Source organism: Schistocerca serialis, chromosome 1 (genome assembly GCF_023864345.2).
Source record: "Schistocerca serialis cubense isolate TAMUIC-IGC-003099 chromosome 1, iqSchSeri2.2, whole genome shotgun sequence".
Classification (NCBI taxonomy): domain Eukaryota; kingdom Metazoa; phylum Arthropoda; class Insecta; order Orthoptera; family Acrididae; genus Schistocerca; species Schistocerca serialis.
This window is the reverse complement of record NC_064638.1, coordinates 380,865,564-380,887,660: the sequence shown is the minus strand read 5'-3', so window position 1 is coordinate 380,887,660 and position 22,097 is coordinate 380,865,564.

Here is a 22,097-nt window from a genome sequence, read left to right as displayed (position 1 = left end):
CATTCCTGAAATGGGCTGGCCTGCCCAGCGTCCCAACCTGAGCCCAATGCAACACCTTTGTGTTGAGTTAGAACGTCAACTTCGCTCCAGACCCCAGCACACAACAGCACTAACATCTCTGGTTTCGCCTCTTGAGGAAGAATGGGCTTTCATTCCTCCACAAAGATTCAGCACGTCTCTGAAAATATCCCCAGCAAAGTTCAAGCTCTTATAAAGGCGAAGGGTCAAGACATCCCATATTAACGTCCACTAATTTGTGTCCGGTTGGTTTTGACTAGAAAGTTCATAAGACTGGTTTGCTGTGGAGCTGGACTGGAGAAGCGCTGCAGAGCGCGCTACCAATGAAGTAGTACTATTCAAAGAGAACTGCAAAAGAGAGCTGCTACCTTCCGTCAAATTGCAGGGACACGTGTCTCTGAGCGAGAACTAAGAAACTAAACACATTAGTTTGAAATCCGAGACGGCCGTTGTGGCCGAGCGGTTCTAGGCGCTTCAGTCCGGAACCGTGCTGCTGCTACGGTCGCAGGTTCGAATCCTGCCTCGGGCATGGATGTGTGTGATGTCCTTAAGTTAGTTAGGTTTAAGTAATTCTAAGTTTAGGGGACTGATGACCTCAGATGTTAAGTCCCATAGTGCTCAGAGCCATTTGAAATGTGAAATTGAGTCGTCGAGAGTACGCAGATGGAATACTTGGCTTTGGAATTAATTAAACTATACTGGCTCCAGAAATGTCAGACGACACTACTGTATTGCTGAAGATCGGCAGGTGTTGTACATATGACGGTGCAATGTGTGTATTAGTAGTAGTAGTAGTAGTAGTAGTAGTAGTGGAAAACGAAGGAGGAGGAGGAGGAGGAGGAGGAGGAGGAAGAGGAAAAGAAGAGCTTTGCTTGTACATCGAGGGACGGCCGCCAGCTACGCAAGTATACCGCGTGACACCGCAACCAATGACGTCGTAGTCCCAATTCAGTTCTTTCTGTGACGTTAAGGAAGAAGTTAAGTTTGGGGTTTAAAGTTCCGGCGACGATGGGGTCTTAGAGACGGAGCAAGGGCTCTGACTTGAGAAAGATATGGAAACCAAGAAAGACAAAAATAAAGATACGTGCGACATTATTGGCTGGGAGACACCAAGGAGTAGGTTCAGCTGGCTCATCGGAAAGAGTTTTCTCCACCCGACCTCAGCGGCCTTTTTTCTGGCGATCTGTCCGAGATGTGTCGTGACAACAGTGAAGTACGGAGGAGGTGGTGTTACCATACAGGGCAGTTTTCCGGGTCCCGTTATTGCACTTCAGGAAATGCCGAATGTGTGAGGATATGAAGACATTTTACACCATTGTGTACTAGAACTGTTGATATTTTAAAAAAATATCGGGAGTCAGATATCTCGATATTTTAAAATGTATCACTGTCGGTTCTCAATACATCGAAAAATGTACCAATACATCGATACAACGACGGAAGAAATATCGACGTACCGGCCTGTAAAAATATCGGCTGTACATTGTAAATATACTGCCGGTTTTAGAGCTGTATATTTAAATAATGATTTATTATTAGATATTCTGAACTTCAAAAAGCCTGCCTGTGCCCTTTGGAGCAAGAAATGATAGGAAAAGATGTACGTTCATGCTTGGCAATAACTACTGTACTAGCTTTAGTAACTGAATGTAAGTGGCACAATAAAAGGTGTCCGATGGGTCCGTCGTTCGGTTTCCTCACATAACGGATTTGTCCTGAACACTTCGTGTCGTTTTCGCTGTTCTTCCGTTTCTGCCAAAGCCAGCGACCTAGCAACTGTAGTGTCATAATTGAGTGGTGAAGCTAAACGTTGTAGTTTCTGTTGGTAGCGCGAGTGCCAATTACGTCAGCATTTTGCCTCACACGTCTCCACCCACCACAAAGACCTACCATCTCATTTAGATTTATGTTCATCATTTTCAGCAACTGTTTTTAAAGAATGCCGATGTGAAGTAATAGCACACTAGTTCCGTTATAAATTGTTTTTTAACACAGGTGTGTGCTGTTTCTTCACATTGGAATTCTTGTTGTTTCATTCACAACGCCAACCCCCAGTGCAATCGGACTAGTACTTTTGTACCATCTATACTTGCTTCGCACAGTCAAAAAGAAAGACTGGACGTGATGAAAGGTCGAAAAGTAGTAAGACTCCTCCACACATAGAAAGTAAAAGTAAATTCTACAACAATTTGAAAAGAACATCTTCAAATTTTTTTGCGAAAAAAATAATAAAAAATAAAAATATAGGCACTCGATATTGCCATTCTGATATCGATACGTCGGTGACATAATACTGCCGATATGTACCGATGCCTTTGGGATATATCGATCTTTTACTGGCAACCTTATGTTTATAGTGCGTACAGTACAAGAAAAGTTCGGAGATGATGGCTGCAGCAGTGTAACTATTCACCCCGCCATATAGCAGTATCTGTGAGGCAGCCGTTTGTAGACAATTCCTGGAATGGACTGGTCTGCCGAGAGTCCTGGTCTGAACCTTTGGGCTGAGTTACAAAGTCAACTTCGCTCCAGACGCTAGCGCCCGACATTACTATCTTCTCTGGTTTCGGCTCTTGAGGAAGAACAGACTGCCATGTCATACCGACTCCTCATGGGAAGTGTCCCCAGCAGAGTTGAAGCCGTCATGAAGGCGAACGGTGAACTCAACCCGTACTAATGCCCACTAATGGGTGTCCAGATACTTCGAATCAAATGCGGTTAACTGTAGCTCTGTTATCTGTTAGATATCGTCTTAAGGAACACGTCGATGGGACAGGAAATGGTCATGAGTTTTCGAAAGAATCGCCCTGATATTTGTGTCAAGAGATTTAGGGAAACCACAAGAAACAGAGACGCGAGGTCTGCTCCCGGTAACGCTCTTATGGGAGAATGTTCATGAAAAGCACAAATTATTTAGAAGACGAACCAAATCCATAAATTTCAAGATAGGCGATGAAATTTCGTACTATGCTGTACATCAAATTAACATGTTTTCTGTTAAGTTCATTGGAGTATATATATTTAAGCTTTCCATTAACTCATTTACTGTTAAGTTCATTGGATTATGAATATTTAAGCTTTTTATGGAATTTAAAAATTTAATTTTCAAAAAATAATGTCGGCGTATGTGCCTCTTTCACAGAAACTATTCAAGAGATTTCTGCAAAATATTCTCTGTTTAATGTCTTTAATCCCTCTCCAAGGTTTTTGAATATACCGGTTAGGAGAATATTAAGGATTTTTCAAATACAATTCTGTAAGCATAATATAAAATCCATGCAAACTTCCGAGCTCTTTGCTCCGTTCTAAGCTTACACTCAGAATTTCGAAATCTACTGTTAATACAGTATTTATTGAGTTCGTGGAAGCAAGTGTGTACAGGTTCATGACTCTAGCCTTCATAGTTGATGAGAAAGAGGAATATAAGGTTCAAAAGATATAATTTTCAGGAAACGCAATTTAAAGTTCACCATAATGCTTTTTTCTTATGTCACCTCTTTAGAAGGCCGCAGATTTGTACTCAGTGTCCTCTTTCCCTCCAAGGCTTCTTGTTTCTTGTCTTCTGCCATCCTTCCTTTACCAGGTCTTCAACTGATTTTTGCGCTGCAGAGAGTGAGAGACTATTTCTCTCAACACGTCTTGAGCAAAATTTCCTATTTAAAAAGCCCGTTCTCTCTAATACCTTCATCTTCCCTACGTTCGCATAATTTAAATACAAGGACTGCACAATAAGTTGCAATTATGACAATTGTAGCAGATGAAAATGCGGTTTTAGGGTGTCGTTACCATATGAGAGAATTTAGACACTTATGTGGATTCAGGGTTTTGCAGTGAAGACATTTTTTTGGAAGTTCAGGATCGGCTAGAAACCTGTGAGTGAGTTTGACAGCATCCAGGGTACAATTTTGAAGCCTCTCCCTGTGAGTACAACCCACGCAATCGTTGTTCACCGAGCTAGTATTGAAATGTTGCTTCAAAAAGTGGGCGTGGCAGGAAGGTCGCGTCACACATTTAATATTTTATTCCTTTTTTTTCAGGCACTTCGAATGCGATTTCAGCAGGGAAAGTTTGGGAACTTATTGTCTATGATTTCTATTAATAAATGAAAAATTACAGTGAAAATTTACATCTTCCGTCAGTTCCATGAACGTTCCACCTAGCTACAAGTACACTACTGGCCATTAAAATTGCTACACCAAGAAGAAATGTAGGTGATAAACGAGTATTCATTGGACAGATATATTATACTAGAGCTAACATCTGATTACATTTTCACGAGATTTGGGTGCATAGATCCTGAGAAATCAGTACCCAGAACAACCAGCTCTGGCCGTAATAACGGTCTTGATGCACCTGGGCATTGAATCAAACAGAGCTTGGATGGCGTGTACAAGTACAGCTGCCCATGCAGCATCAACACGATGCCACAGTTCATCGAGAGTAATGACGCGTATTGTGAGGAGACAATTGCTCGGCCACCATTGGCCAGACGTTTTCAATTGGTGAGAGATCTGGAGAATGTGCTGGCCAGAGCAGCAGTCAAACATTTTCTGTATCCAGAAAGGCCCGTACAGTACGTGCAACAAGCGGTCGTGCGTTATCCTGCTGAAATGTAGGGTTTCGCAGGGATCTAATGAAGGGTAGAGCCACGGGTCGTAGCACATCTGAAATGTAGCGTCCACTGTTAAAAGTTCCGTCAGTGCGAAAAAGAGGTGAACGAGACGTGTAAGCAATGGCACCCCATACCATCCAGCCGGGTGATACGCTACTTTGGCGATGACGAATACACGCTTCCAATGTGCGTTCACCGCGATGTCGACAAACACGGATGCGACCGTCACGATGCTGTAAACAGCACTTGGATTCATCGGAAAAAAATGACGTTTTGCCATTCGTGCACCCAGGTTCGTCGTTGAGTACACCATCGCAGGCGCTCCTGTCTGTGATGCAGTGTCAAGGGTGACCGCAGTCATGGTCTGCGAGCTGATAGTCCATGCTGCTACAAAAGTCGTCGAACTGTTCGTGCAGATGGTTGTTGTCTTGCAAACGTTCCCATCTGTTGACTCAGGGATCGAAACGTGGCTGCGCGATTTGTTACAGATGCCTGTCATCTCGGGTGCTAGTGATGCGAGGCCATTGGGATCCAGCACGGCGTTCCGTTTTACCCTCCTGAACCCACCGATTCCATATTCTGCTAACAGCCATTGGATCTCGACCAACGCGAGCAGCAATGTCGCGATACAATAAACCGCAGTCGCGACAGGCTACAATCCGACCTTTATCAAAGTCGGAAACGTGATGGTACGCATTTCTCCTCCTTACACGAGGCATCACAACAACGTTTCACCAGGCAACGTCGGTCAACTGCTGTTTGTGTATGAGAAATCGGTTGGAAACTTTCCTCATGTCAGCACGTTGTAGGTGTCGCCACCGGCGCCAACCTTGTGTGAATGGCCTGGAAAGCTAATCTTTGCATACCACAGTATCTTCTTCCCGTTGGTCACATTTCGCGTCTGTAGCACGTCATCTTCGTGGTGTAGACATTTTAACGGCCAGTACTGTAGTTGGGCGCAGAGCTCTTTCCGCTACAGAGGCACCGTTCGCCTCCGCCGCGCTGTTCCTCGCAGCAGTGAAACTGGCGCTTCGCGGCCGCTGCCCTGGTGCGGCGCGGTGAGGTGAGGTGAGGGAGATGCGGCCGCCGGTAGCAGCGCCTGCGCCTCCGCCCTACGCGTGTTTTTGCCTGCGCGGCTCGGCGCTCAGCTGAGGCGGCTGACTCATAATTTCGGTCACGCTTTCGCAGGCTCCGGGTTCCGCGCGGCGAGCACAGGCGCCGCTCGCCGGCTCCCACGGGCCCAGCCACTTCAGCCGGCCTCCCCCGGCCAGGCCGCAACAGCTGTTGTCCCAGCACCAGCGCCTCCCAAGTGTTTCCGTCCCCACGGCGGTTCTCGCCGAAATACTGCCGCGCCGCACGGCCCGGCTCAATAGCGGAGATTCTCGCGGGCGTGGAAGTAGCACGCGCGGAAACCTAAATGTGACTGATGTAGACCATGTCGTTTCATCATTTACACCTGCAGCTACAAAAAAACGGTTCAAATGGCTCTGAGCACTATGGGACTTAACAGCTATGGTCATCAGTCCCCTAGAATTTAGAACTTAGACCTAACTAACCTAAGGACAGCACACAACACCCAGTCATCACGAGGCAGGATTCACGAAAAGAACGCCTCCTTTCCTCTAGAGACTCCCACCCGAGTTCCTGAAGCATTTCCGTAACACTCGCGTGATGATCAAACCTACCAATCTAGCAGCCCGCCTCTGAATTGCTTCTATGTCCTCCCTCAATCCGACCTGATAGGGATCCCAAACGCTCGAGCAGTACTCAAGAATATGTCGTATTAGCGTTTTATAAGCGGTCTCCTTTGCAGATGAACCGCATCTTCCCAAAATTCTGCCAATGAACCGAAGACGACTATCCGCCTTCCCCACAATTGCCATTACGTGCTTGTCCCATTTCATATCGCCCTGCAATGTTACGCCCAAATATTTAATCGACGTGACTGTGTCAAGCGCTACAGTACTAATGGAGTATTCAAACATTACAGGATTCTTTTTCCTATTCATCTGCATTAATTTACATTTATCTATATTTAGAGTTAGCTGCCATTCTTTACACCAATCACAAATCCTGTCCAATTCATCTTGTATCCTCCTACAGTCACTCAACGACGACACCTTCCCGTACACCACAGCATCAGCAGCAAACAGCCGCATATTGCTATCCACCCTATCCAGAAGATCATTTATGTAGATAGAAAACAACAGCGGACCTACCACACTTCCCTGGGGCACTCCAGATGATACCCTCACCTCCGATGAACACTCACCATCGAGGACAACGTAGTGGGTTCTATTACTTAAGAAAAGTGTCTCATTTATCGTCACCTATCCAGATAGGGTTGGCCAGGAGCAATAGAAGAAAATGGGCAGGTGCGAGTACCACTCGCGCTCTGACGGTTCAGGAACCTCGACGATTTTTGCATGTTATCGACACTGATACTGGCAAGATATCGGTTCCGCGAAATCCAAGACTTCCGAGAATCTTTTAATTGTAGTTTTGAAGTCGGATAAAAAATGACAAAAGAAATACTTCTTTCATGTGATATAGTAACAGATTAACAACTTTCTGATTTTTCCTTTACTGCCGGCCGCTGTGGCCGAGCGGTTCTAGCCGCTTCAGCCCGGAACCGCGCTGCTGCTACGGTCGCAGGTTCAAATCCTGCCTCGGGGATGGATGTGTGTGACGTCCTTAGGTTAGTTAGGTTTACGTAGTTCTAAGTCTAGGGGATTGATGACCTCAGATATAAAGTCCCAGACGGTTGCAGGTTCGTTTCCTGCCTCGGGCGTGGATGTGTGTGATGTACTTAGGTTAGTTAGGCTCAAGTAGTTCGAAGTTCTAGGGGACTGATGACCACCCATAGTGCTCAGAGCCATTTGAACCATTTGTTAAGTCCCATAGTGCTTAGAGCCTTTTTTCCTTTACTTGTGCTGCGAAATCTTGCTTCTTGCCAAACCGCATGACTCTAGGTCAACGGGCAGTACCCAATAGGTTATAATCAGTGAGTTTGCGAGTACCATAACAGGTAACATAAATGGCCGTATCTTTTGATCGCACTGACTTAGAAGCTTAATTTTGTTTCCACCGCCGGGCAACCGCAGACCTTAGTACGCAACATAAATATTTAACTTGGTGCGTCTGCCCGTTTCTGAGAAAAAGGGGTCTTGAATAGACGGACCGACAGACTGTCTGATTAGAAATGATAAAAAAAGAAACTTTTTGCATGTGAAGTAATAGAAGTTCACAGTTTTCGGACTTTTTCCATTAGTTGTACCGTGAAGCCTTGTTTCTTGCCAAATTTCGTGATTCTAGGCCAATGGGATGTATCCTGTAAGTTCTGATGAGTGAATTTAGGAGTATCAAAATATGTGACATAAATAGCCGTATCTTTTGATTGAACTGTTAGAAGTTTCAAATTTATACACCGCCAAAGGACAGTGGATCTAAGTACTCGTATGTGATATATATTTCAAATTGATGCATCTACCCGTTCATGGGAAAGTGAGGTTTCAACAGTCAGACAAACAGAAAACAAAATGATACTATAAAGTTTCAGTTTTTACCGAATGAGATACGTAACCCAAAAAATATATCAGGCAAATTTTGTTTAGTTACCATAGGTCCATTAACCAGCACGATCATCGCTATAGTACCTTTGTTTTTTTTTTTTTTTTTTGTAGATATGAATAGCAATATATATTTTTGAACTGCACTCCATATTTTTTACCTATGAATCCGCTTCCTCTTCTCAGTACCTGTTTACCAACGTAAAACAGTGGACTCGTAAGTTGGCTATAATTTCGCATCTTACAAGTACTCATATACATACTTCGCCGTGATTTACAACCGGAATTAGGAACCATTTGATAGGTTCTACATCGCATATATGAATATTTAAAGAAGAGTGGCATTGTCACGTACGCTTTGTAAATAGATGTCAACGCTTATTGCATGAAAGGTCATGGAGTGTCTTTATTATCAAAATGGCGTAATGAATGATTGTCTGTACTAGTAGAGGTTGGAACGCAAGTGTAAATGAAACGGCAGGCGTAACTCAGACTCTGGGTGGAAAAGCCCGCACAGGTGTGTTGGTCCTGTGTAACAGGGGAAGTACCCCTAGCCGGACGGTCGGGGCACCTGAGCGCTGAAGCACAATAGTGTGGCGGCTGGTCGGTCTTGTAGCTGGGCCGGAAGGATAACCGGAAAATCTGAAAAAAATTAGACGCAGCAGAGAGGAACAAGGAAGCGTTACTACGGAAATCACGCAGGCTGGGTTATTTACGAGGATTTTTACTCTGAGAAGCGCGCCATTGTATGAATTCCTAATTAATGGGGATAGGTATTTCCTCGTAAACTTTCCGCACTGGACGACAAAAGACTAAAATATGGTTGGTCGGCTTTCGGAAGAATCTGTAGAGAGGGAGAATATTCTGTGGTTTCCAGAAAATGAGCCGAGCTTTGCCCGCATCTCGTGGTCGTGCGGTAGCGTTCTCGCTTCCCACGTCCGGGTTCCCGGGTTCGATTCCCGGCGGGGTCAGGGATTTTCTCTGCCTCGTGATGGCTGGGTGTTGTGTGCTGTCCTTAGGATAGTTAGGTTTAAGTAGTTCTAAGTTCTAGGGGACTGATGACCATAGATGTTAAGTCCCATAGTGCTCAGAGCCATTTGAACCATTTTTTCTTGAGCCGAGCTTTGCTGGGAAGCCAGCGGTGGAGAGAAAGAGGTCTTCCATTTTGAGCGCCCGTGTTTGACAGTCGCTCAGTATCAGCTTTGTTGCTACAGACGGACTTGCTGTCTTAGCTCTCAGGAGATTTTATAGTTAGAACGTTTAGGCACCGTACTGTTGCGAACTTATACGGTTCTGGACTTCTCCCAGGTAGGGAGTCGTCGTTGAGTACGCAGCGCTCAGTGATTGAGAGCACTTCTTCTGCCTATACTCACGTGAGACGTTATCTAAACTCTGTCCTTGTGGCTCGGAGTTCGCGTTTCTCGTCTGTAGAACACAGAGAGGAGAAGACAGTGTAGATTATACTAGTCAGAGGACCGTCTTCTGCTATCCTAGTGTTTGAATGAGGTTTTTTTTAATATATTTTGTGGATAGAGTTCTTCCGTCGTCGCACACATGTACGAGAACCATCACTCCGACGCATCGGACGCAATTCATACGGTGATATTGCTAATTGATTTGGTTTATTAGGGCTATAAATCTAAACAGCTGTGATCACGTAAGTTGTATTTCCACTGAGGTTGCACACCACTGTATATCATCCTTGAAAGTAGTGTCTTCTAGTGTTTGGCACGTAGATGATGTCAGTCATCTCGCGTTATTTATATCAGATCGCGTAGCCATAAAAAGGGGCAGATTTGGGCAACTGATCAACCGTATTAGTTAGGAAATTCATTTGTATTTCTTTATGTCCATTGGGCATTAATATATAAACATTTGTAATATGTAAAAGGGTTTTAATCTACAATAAATGTATAAGCAGAAACAGCATTTATCATTTTGTAGTTACTAGTTTCCTTAATCATTCATTTATGTTTATGTTGTAATTTATATGTTTAAAGAGCAAGAAGGAGGAGATAATATCACCATTAAGAGATCCTAAGATCTGCTTCAGGGGGTAGTCAAACAGGGCCAAATCTTCATTTTCGCGTTCAGTATTTTCCGTTGCGTACATTCATTTTACACCCACCTGAAGTAGCATCTTGGAGACTATTCGCGTAAAGATGACGTTATTAAGAACGCAAAACAAAAGTGACTCACTCATTCGCAGTAGTACACAGCGCAGGTACCGAGCGACGTGTAACTGCTCCACTTGTTGAAGATGACATAAACAAATGGAAACACAAGGAAAATGCACATCGGTCATTCAGTTAACAGCCTTTCACTGATGGTTTGTTTGTCTGCAATATACAATTTGTTTACTGTCAGCTCCACCGAGTGTAGGAGTTGCATTACCCCGAGCGCCCGCACTGTGTGCTAGCACAGGAGAGTCAAAGTCAATTTTGTTTTACTTTTTTAATGACGTCTCGTCAACATGAATATTATCCTGCGATCCGTTTTTCGACACGCCAGGAGGAGAAGCATTAGATTACCGAGTAAAAAATATAGGGTGCTATTTAAAAAAAGACGTACTACTGTTCATGCCCTTGTAACGAACAGAGATGCAGTAAACATAATCATGAGGGGTAATATACCGCCAGCAGCTAAACAAAATGTGCTTGTTTCAGGTATAGGTTTTTTGCTGCACTGTTTATTTATTTGCCCGCAGTGATACAGGTTATACGACGAGCTTGTTTCAGCGTTTCGCCATTTATCAGATGTACCTGTGAAGATGGTATAATACATACAATATTGTTCCTTACGTCTATGTTACTCTGAGTCTACATATGGCACCTTATACTTACATCTTAGCTGGTATGACGTGCTCCATATGCCATCTTGGAGCGTATGCAGACATAGACTAACACATACATAATCATCAATATTTTATCTGTTATACCAACTTCACAGGTACGCCTGTTAATGGTCAAAAGCCGAATTGACCTCTGTGTACAATTTTTATCATTGCGAATAAATAAATAAATAGCGCACCAAAAAACTTGTAAACAAAATAAAATACATTGAAACGCCAAAGAAACTGGTACAGGCACGCGTATTCAAATACAGAGGTATATAAAGAGGCAGAATACGGCGCTACGGTCGGCAACGCCTATATAAGACAACAAGTGTCTGGCGCAGTTGTTGGATCGGTTACTATTGCTACAATGGCAGGTTATCAGGATTTAAGTGAGTTTGAAAGTGGTGTTACAGTCGGTGCACGAGCGGTGGCACACAGCATCTCCGAGGTATCGATGAAGTGGGGAATTTCCCGTACGACCATTTCACGAGTGTGCCGTGAATGTCAGGAATCCTGTAAAACATCGTATCTTCGCCATCGATGCGGCCGGAAAAAGATCCTGCAAGAATGGTGTGGGGCGTGTGCAGCTGGAGTGATAGGGGACCCGTGATACGTCTAGATACGACTCTGACAGGTGATACGTACGTAATCATCCTGTCTGATCACCTGGAACCATTCATGTTCATTGGGCACTCCGACGGACTTGCGCAATTCCAGCAGGACAATGCGAAACCCCACATGTTCAGAAGTGCTAAAGAGTGGCTCCAGGAACACTCTACTGAGTTTAAACACTTTCGCTGGCCACCTAACTCCCCAGGCTTGAACATTATCGGGCATATCTAGGATGCCTTGCTACGAGCTGTTCAGAAGAGATCTCCACCCCGTCGCACTCTTAGGGATTTATTTACAGCCCTACAGGGTTCATGGGGACAGTTCCCTCCATCACTACTTCAGGCATTAGTCTGAGTCCATGCCACGTCCTGTTGCGGCGCTTCTCCGTGCTCCTGGGGGCCCTACACGATATTAGGCTGGTGTACCAGTTTCTTTGGCTCTTCAGCGTATGTCATTCTTCGATCTCACGGAATCTGCGGGCGCACTAGAAAGAAAATTTGCTTGATATGTATTTTATTTTGCTTATGGACAAAAAGCTACATATCTGGGGTGCTCAAGATCAACGGGATATCATGAATACTCCTCAGGCCAGCTTTTGCTGTGTGTGGTGGAATACACTTAGTGTGACACAGTCGTTACCCTCTTTCCTATTCCGGTCTGCAATGGTGAGTTAAAAGAACGATTGTTAGTAAGCCTCCCTGTGAGGTTGACTAGCTCCAATTTTATATTCGTGGTCTTTTCATGAGATACACATTTAGGTTGAAGCTCTTTATTGACTGGCTCTTCTAGGAACGTACGCTCTCGGAACAGTAACTGTAATCTCTCCCGTGATGCAAGTCGCCTCTCTTTTAGTGCCTGTCACTGAAGTTGGAATAGCTAGTCCGTGACGCTATCGTTTTTACTAAAAGAACCAGTGACGAGTGCTGCTCTTCTTTGAACGTTCTCTATTGCCGCTCTCAATTCTGTCACGTAAGGGCTCCAAGCTAGAGAGCAATACTTAAGTATCAACGATCGAGAGTTTTGCAAGCTACCTCCTTCGTGTGGTAGACTACACTTCCTGATGATTCTCTCACTCAAATCTCAGTCTTGCATCTAGCTTTATGTGGTCGTTCCGCTTCCGTAGGCACGCTTCTCGATATTTAATGGATGTGAATGGTTTTAGCGGCTGTTTTGCAATCGTCCAATCATACTATTATGGCTTTTACTAGCCGGCCGCTGTGGCCGAGCGGTTCTAGGCGCTTCAGTCCGGCACCACGCTGCTGCTACGGTCGCAGATTCGAATCCTGCCTCGGGTATGAAAGTGTGTGATGTCGTTAGGTGTAAGTAGTTCTAAGTCTAGGGGACTGATGACCTCAGATATTAAGTCCCATACTGCTTAGAGCCATTTTTTTTATTTTACTGAATATTCACGCGCAATACATTGCTTTCGTTTATTTTCAGGGTCAACTGCCAATCCCTGCATCAAACATCGATTCTCGGTAGGTCTTTCTGCATGTCCCTACAATTTTCTAGCGTTGCGACTTCTCTATATACAAAAGCATCAACTGGTAACAGCTTCATGGGCCTTCCGACGTTATCCACTGGACGTTTACATAAGTAGTGTCAACATTAATGATCCTATAGAACTCGCCTGCGGCAGATCCGAAGCTAATTTCACGCAGGTGTCTATAAAGTTTCTCCCGTTAAGAATGACACACTGTGTTCCACTTGCTAGAAACTCTTCAATCCAGTCGCACGGCTGGTGATATTCCGCTCATATCTTATTTATTAGGCGACAGTGCGGAATTGTATTGAACGCTTTCTGGAAGTCAAGCAACACGGTATGAATATTGGCGTCGGCAACTATTGCCTTGTAAGCACGAACTTGTAAACAAATTCCAATACCCTTCCCCACAGAAAATCGAAGTCATCCGGTTGGCAACAACCTTAGATCTTCCACAAACTGTGTTTGCGGGAAAAAAAATTCTATTAGAAGTAAGAGTTATCCATTTACTCTTGGCAGTTCTCTTTTCTTACGAACTGAGTGTCCAAAAAGGCGCCACAACACCATACTGTAGTCCCATTCGAAAGGAGCAGGGTTGAAATCACCTCTTGCTATTCAGATATAGATTGTCCCAGGGACGTCAGTAATAATTATTTGCATTCAACTAATTTAATGGTAATTGAAAAAAATCAACTACACGTTTCAAGGAACATTGCTCCCATTATCAGTTTGTTGACACTCAGTCTGTCGCGTTCATTAAATTAAATAATACAAATAACTTTAGCGATTGCCACAGAAAAACTGGGTTCCCCGCGGCATAACACTGGTGATACTTCACTTAAAAATTAAAAGGCAGGGTTATAAGCATGCGTTTAGCGTTTCTAAGAAACCGACAACAACTGATGCTGTAATTCTTAACCATTCACCGCTGTGTCCAACTGTTCCGGTTCATCCTGGAGACTTGCCGCAACAATTTATCATCTGTGAAATCACCTAAAAATATTGGTTTAAGTAGCATACATTCTTCATCCAAAGGCGCTTCATCAACGTCTCATGGAACCCTGCAAAATTCCTCGACGCATCCTTAGGGTGGCAGGGTGTGATATTCCTTGATCCGATGAGTTCAAGCCTTGAACATTTTTTAAACAGTATGTGACTAGATAAAGATATAAAGTTTTGTTTCATTAATAACAGAAACACTAAGGATCCTCGATCATAAGTCTCTATCGACTCGTATTAGCACACTATGTGATCCAAAATATCTTCCCACATACTGTTGTTGTTGTGGTCTTCAGTCCTGAGACTGGTTTGATGCAGCTCTCCATGCTACTCTATCCTGTGCAAGCTTTTTCATCTCCCAGTACCTACTGCAACCTACATCCTTCTGAATCTGCTTAGTGTATTCATCTCTTGGTCTCCCTCTACGATTTTTACCCTCCACGCTGCCCTCCAATACTAAATTGGTGATCCCTTGATGCCTCAGAACATGTCCTACCAACCGATCCCTTCTTCTGGTCAAGTTGTGCCACAAACTTCTCTTCTCCCCAATCCTATTCAATACTTCCTCATTAGTTATGTGATCTACCCATCTAATCTTCAGCATTCTTCTGTAGCACCACATTTCGAAAGCTTCTATTCTCTTCTTGTCCAAACTATTTATCGTCCATGTTTCACTTCCATACATGGCTACACTCCATACGAATACTTTCAGAAATGACTTCCTGACACTTAAATCAATACTGGATGTTAACAAATTTCTCTTCTTCAGAAACGCTTTCCTTGCCATTGCCAGTCTACATTTTATATCCCCTCTACTTCGACCATCATCAGTTATTTTGCTCCCCAAATAGCAAAACTCCTTTACTACTTTAAGTGCCTCATTTCCTAATCTAATTCCCTCAGCATCACCCGACTTAATTAGACTACATTCCATTATCCTCGTTTTGCTTTTGTTGATGTTCATCTTATATCCTCCTTTCAAGACACTGTCCATTCCATTCAACTGCTCTTCCAAGTCCTTTGCTGTCTCTGACAGAATTACAATGTCATCGGCGAACCTCAAAGTTTTTATTTTTTCTCCAAAGTTTTTATTTTTTCTCCATGAATTTTAATACCTACTCTGAATTTTTCTTTTGTTTCCTTTACTGCTTGCTCAATATACAGATTGAACAACATCGGGGAGAGGCTACAACCCTGTCTTACTCCCTTCCCAACCACTGCTTCCCTTTCATGTCCCTCGACTCTTATAACTGCCATCTGGTTTCTGTACAAATTGTAAATAGCCTTTCGCTCCCTGTATTTTACCCCTGCCACCTTTAGAATTTGAAAGAGAGTATTCCAGTCAACATTGTCAAAAGCTTTCTCTAAGTCTACAAATGCTAGAAACGTAGGTTTGCCTTTCCTTAATCTTTCTTCTAAGATAAGTCGTAAGGTCAGTATTGCCTCACGTGTTCCAGTATTTCTACGGAATCCAAACTGATCTTCCCCGAGGTCGGCTTCTACTAGTTTTTCCATTCGTCTGTAAAGAATTCGTGTTAGTACTTTGCAGCTGTGGCTTATTAAACTGATTGTTTGGTAATTTTCACATCTGTCAACACCTGCTTTCTTTGGGATTGGAATTATTATATTCTTCTTGAAGTCTGAGGGTATTTCGCCTGTTTCATACATCTTGCTCACCAGATGGTAGAGTTTTGTCAGGACTGGCTCTCCCAAGGCCGTCAGTAGTTCTAATGGAATATTGTCTACTCCGGGGGCCTTGTTTCGACTCAGGTCTTTCAGTGCTCTGTCAAACTCTTCACGCAGTATCATATCTCCCATTTCATCTTCATCTACATCCTCTTCCATTTCCATAATATTGTCCTCAAGTACATCGCCCCTGTATAGACCCTCTATATACTCCTTCCACCTTTCTGCTTTCCCTTCTTTGCTTATAACTGGGTTTCCATCTGAGCTCTTGATATTCATACAAGTCGTTCTCTTACTTCCAAAGGTCTCTTTAATTTTCCTGTAGGCGGTATCTATCTTACCCCTAGTGAGATAGGCCTCTACATCCTTACATTTGTCCTCTAGCCATCCCTGCTTAGCCATTTTGCACTTCCTGTCGATTTCATTTTTGAGACGTTTGTATTCCTTTTTGCCTGTTTCACTTACTGCATTTTTATATTTTCTCCTTTCATCAATTAAATTCAATATTTCTTCTGTTACCCAAGGATTTCTACTAGCCCTCGTCTTTTTACCTACTTGATCCTCTGCTGCCTTCACTACTTCATCCCTCAAAGCTACCCATTGTTCTTCTACTGTATTTATTTCCCCCATTCCTGTCAATTGCTCCCTTATGCTCTCCCTGAATCTCTGTACAACCTCTGGTTCTTTTAGTTTATCCAGGTCCCATCTCCTTAAATTCCCACCTTTTTGCAGTTTCTTCAGTTTTAATCTACAGGTCATAACCAATAGATTGTGGTCAGAGTCCACATCTGCCCCTGGAAATGTCTTACAATTTAAAACCTGGTTCCTAAATCTCTGTCTTACCATTATATAATCTATCTGATACCTTTTAGTATCTCCAGGATTCTTCCAGGTATACAACCTTCTTTTGTGATTCTTGAACCAAGTGTTAGCTATGATTAAGTTATATTCTGTGCAAAATTCTACAAGGCGGCTTCCTCTTTCATTTCTTCCCCCCAATCCATATTCACCTACTATGTTTCCTTCTCTCCCTTTTCCTACTGACGAATTCCAGTCACCCATGACTATTAAATTTTCGTCTCCCTTCACAATCTGAATAATTTCTTTTATTTCATCATACATTTCTTCAATTTCTTCGTCATCTGCAGAGCTAGTTGGCATATAAACTTGTACTACTGTAGTAGGCGTGGGCTTCGTATCTATCTTGGCCACAATAATGCGTTCACTATGCTGTGTGTAGTAGCTTACCCGCATTCCTATTTTCCTATTCATTATTAAACCTACTCCTGCATTACCCCTATTTGATTTTGTGTTTATAACCCTGTAGTCACCTGACCAGAAGTCTTGTTCCTCCTGCCACCGAACTTCACTAATTCCCACTATATCTAACTTCAACCTATCCATTTCCCTTTTTAAATTTTCTAACCTACCTGCCCGATTAAGGGATCTGACATTCCACGCTCCGATCCGTAGAACGCCAGTTTTCTTTCTCCTGATAACGACATCCTCTTAAGTAGTCCCCGCCCGGAGATCCGAATGGGGGACTATTTTACCTCCGGAATATTTTACCCAAGAGGACGCCATCATCATGTAATCATACAGTAAAGCTGCATGCCCTCGGGAAAAATTACGGCTGTAGTTTCCCCTTGCTTTCAGCCGTTCGCAGTACCAGCACAGCAAGGCCGTTTTGGTTATTGTTACAAGGCCAGATCAGTCAATCATCCAGACTGTTGCCCTTGCAACTACTGAAAAGGCTGCTGCCCCTCTTCAGGAACCACACGTTTGTCTGGCCTCTCAACAGATACCCCTCCGTTGTGGTTGCACCTACGGTACGGCTATCTGTATCGCTGAGGCACGCAAGCCTCCCCACCAGAAAGGCCCGGACAGGACCTGCAACATGCGGTCCTGCATTATTCTGCTGAAATGAAGGGTTTCGCAGGGATCGAATGAAGGGTAGAGCCACGGGTGGTAACACATCTGAAATGTAACGTCCACAGTTCAAAGTGCCGTCAACGCGAACAAGAGGTGACACGTGTAACCTATGACACCCCATAGCATGACGCCGGGAGATGCGCCGGTATGGCTATGACGAATACACGCCTCCAACGTGCATTCACCGCGATGTCGACAAACACGGATGCAACCATCATGAAGCTGTGACTTTTGCCATTCGTGCACCCAGGTTCGTCGCTCCTGTCTGTGATGCAGCGTCAAGGGTCACACGAGCCGTGGCCTCCGAGCTAATAGTCCATGCTGCTGCAAACGTCGTCGGAGTGTTCGTGCAGATGGTTGTCTTGCAAACGTCCGCAACTGTTGGCTCAGCGACCGAGACGTGACTGCACGATTTGTTACAGATGCCTGTCATCTCGACTACTAGTGATACGAGGCCGTTGGGATCCAGCACGGCGTTCCGTATTACTCTCCCGAACCCACCGATTCCATATTCTGCTAACAGTCATTGGATCTCGACAAACGTGAGCAGCAATGTCGCGATACGATAAAGCGCAATCGCGGTAGGCTACAATCAGACCTTTATCAAAGTCGGAAACGTGATGGTACGCATTTCTCCTCCTTACACGAGGCATCACAAAAACGTTTCACCTGGCAACGCCGGTCAACTGCTGTTTGTGTATGAGAAATCGGTTGGAAACTTCCTCGTGTCAGCACGTTGTAGGTGTCGCCACCAGCGCCAACCTTATGTGAATGGTCTGGAAAGCTAATCATTAACAAATCACAGCATCTTCTCCCTGTCGGTTAAATTTCGCGTCTGTAGCACGTCATCTTCGTGGTGTAGCAATTTTAATGGCCAGTAGTGTAGTAAACGTGTGGACAATGCACACTGTCTGCCTCTGAATGAATCCAGGTTCCCCGAAGAGAGAGCGTAGTTACAGGAGATCTGCGCGGTGAGGGACGCTAAAAACCTAGCACAGGCAGGACACGCCTGGCGGCAGGCGACCTGTGCCGTGCTGGACCTTTTCTCCTGGCGGGTGAACGACCCCGCGGAGGGCGGCCACGTGCTTCCTCGCGATAAGGACCAGCTGGCCGGCCTACCGGGACGGGCGCTCGCTTTGTCCCGCGCAGTCGCCTTCGCACGCGCAGCGTCCACCGCCGGCCAGAACGCCGCCGGATGTCGCAGAAGGGTGGAAGAAGTCTGCTCACCTATCGCGAGGCACCATGCAAGATGCAAATGACCCCGCGCGCAATGCAACAGGACACATTTCTATAAGCGATAAGCAATTGAAGACGTATAATTTCAGAAAATGGTTCATGGCTCTAAACACTATGGGACTTAACATCTGAGGTCATCTGTCCCCTAGACTTAGAACTACATAAACCTAACTAACCTAAGGACAGCACACACATCCACGCCCGAGGCAGAATTCGAACCTGCGACCGTAGTAGTAGCGCGGTTCCGGGCTGAAGCGCCTAGAACCGCTCGGCCACAGCGGTCTGCCATATAGTTTACTGTCGTCCCCAAGTTTTGCACACCAGAGCAGTTTTAACGTATCGGGAAATTATACGGCAGGCCGTTGTGGCCGAGCGGATCTAGGCGCTTCAGTCCAGAACCACGCTGCTGCTACGGTCGCAGCTTCGAATCCTGCCTCGGGCATGGATGTGTGTGATGTTCTTGGATTAGTTAGGTTTAAGTAGTTCTAAGTCTAGGGGACTTATGACCTCAGATGTTAAGTCCCATTGTACTTAGAGCCATGAACCATTTTTTGATCAAGGTACTGGAACATCGTTGGAACAAGTGCAAGGAGACTACATTGAAAAACAAAAAAAGTTTCAGTGACGTACGGATTTTTTTTCTATTCCGTTCCGAGATATTTTCAAACCACCCTCGTAGTACCGAAGATAAAGGAAAAAATACACAATGGGACGAATGGAAATTGCTCCGTTCAAAGACAATAATTTCGCTAAAGTCAGCGCGACTGTCAATAGTCTCCTGGACACTATGCTGTGTTCCCATACTGGCCACAAGTTTGGTAAGGAGTTTTTGTGTTAGGACGTTCAATTCCTTCACCGGCACTGCTGACCACTGCTGGATTGTCACTGGTGCATAGGACATGCTGCAATACGTCTACCCAGCATGTGCTAATCGCTCTCTATGAGTTAAGTCAGGGGAATGGGCAGGCCTGTCCGTTAGCTTCCTAGAGGTAATCCAGCTGAGCAGTTCGAAACGATCGCGGATCGTCATTATAGAAATGAATTCAGGGCAGAATGCATTCCTGAAAAGAGGAAGATGGGGAAGGAATAAAGTGTGACAATAACGTTACTTATAATCCGTCTTGATTGCATAAAATGTGACGCAGCATGTGAAGGTTACTGTGTGTAGAAGGTTTACTCCTGTAACCGAAATTGTCGATCTGAAGATGGTTCTAGAGGAAGCGAAACCGGTCATGTGAATAAACATTTTATGCAATCAAGACAGATTATAAGTAACATTATAAAACCACTGATTGCGGTTATCCCATCAGACATTATGTCTGTTTTTGCAAATTGTGACAGTAACGTTGACTGGTGAGTGTGCTGTGCTCAAAGATTTGGAGGTCAGTACACCCATGCAACATTTTGCTTCCCCAGACCATAATAACTGGACCACGAAAACGATCATGTTCTACAATGTTACTGGGTGCGTCACGTATTACCTGTCGCCATATTGGGGGTACCTCTAGCGATGGTCAGACTTACTGTGGCGCTGTACTTCTTCCCTTCTTCTCAACGATGCATTTGGATCTGATTTCATCTTTGCCGATGACAATGCGGGACCACGTGGAACTGTGAAGGTGAAGGAGCTCTTGGAACGAGAGGATATCACTGACGAATGGACTTGTCTGCCCATTGCTCCGACTCAAATACCACCGAGCACTTGAGGGATGCGTTAAGAAGGCTTATTGTACCATGTCCACATGCAACAACGATCATCTAGCAGTTCTCGATCGCGCTATTAGAGGAATGGAGCGCCCTACCAGACTTCTTATCAACATTGTGCCCAGCACTTAGCAGAGCATGCACGGCAGTCTGAGGTGGTCACACATCCTATTAAGAACAACATCCCGTAGTTTGTAACATACACATACGTATTTAATCTGTAAAACACCAGGTGTGTGTATCTAAGGTATCACATACAATATACCGCAACTACCAACAACAGGACAAACAAACAGCTGCTGAATATCATGTAGTGTCCTAACTCGCAACACTCCCAGTAATATGCCATTACACACAAACTCAGTGAACATACATAGGCACAAACCATTTCAGATGAGAATAGCTCGAGGTTCTATCGAGACCTCACCTGAAACAGGTAGAAATAGGCCATTACCAACCAACATGCTACATTGGCTATATTACACATCCAGGTGCAGTATATCACTTCCCTCTACATATTTCAAATTGTTTCCACCACACTCACTGTATTACATTTTTCTTTTTCTTGGGCATTTGCATGTATAAATTACATTCTCACCAGATAGGCAGAAACAAATTGTATGGAACCATTTTAACAACTGTTAAGCACGCAATTCGCTGTAACCTTAGAGAAATTTTTATATTATGTTCTTTATATTATTTTAAAAAAAAGCATTAACAACGGTATACCAATAACATTGTAATACTGAGAAGTCTTTGCTGTTGGATTCAGAAGCATCAGCCCCACCTTGCATTTCAAGCCGGTGGGCTACTCTGTATTGTTAATGAAATAAACCTTTAGCTTGTGTACTATACTGTAGCAGTTCTTTCTATGTAGTGTCCAAGTTTCATAGAGCTATGTTACTTGGCAATGACACATCATGCGAACGTTACTTTCGTCCTTACGTTTAGCACACCATGCCATGTGTCGGAGTGGTGGCGTCGTCTTGTCGTAATGTTTCGACTTCGCCAGAAGATGATGGGTGCGAAACTCGTCGAAACGTTGTGACAAGACGACGCCACGACTCGGCTGATAACCCGAGAAGAATTCAACATTGGTTTAGATTTGTAGTTTTCTATACTCCACAGTACCCCTTAATTCTGATGTAAACAAAATGGGTGCCGGATGCGGAAGTCGTTGCGGAAGTCGTTCATTCCCCGACTACTTGTGCCTCACGATCCTTGAAGAGAGACCGTCCCACGTTACTAAAGAATGATGGACTTTGTACAATAGTGATGCAGCTCAACTTGTTAAGAACAGGCCTAGGAGTGTACAAGAAGTAGAACATCCTGGAAGAGATGGAGAACATGCTGAATCGTCCTGCAACCCCAGATACATGCTCAAAGCTTGACTTACTCCTAACTAGAGGA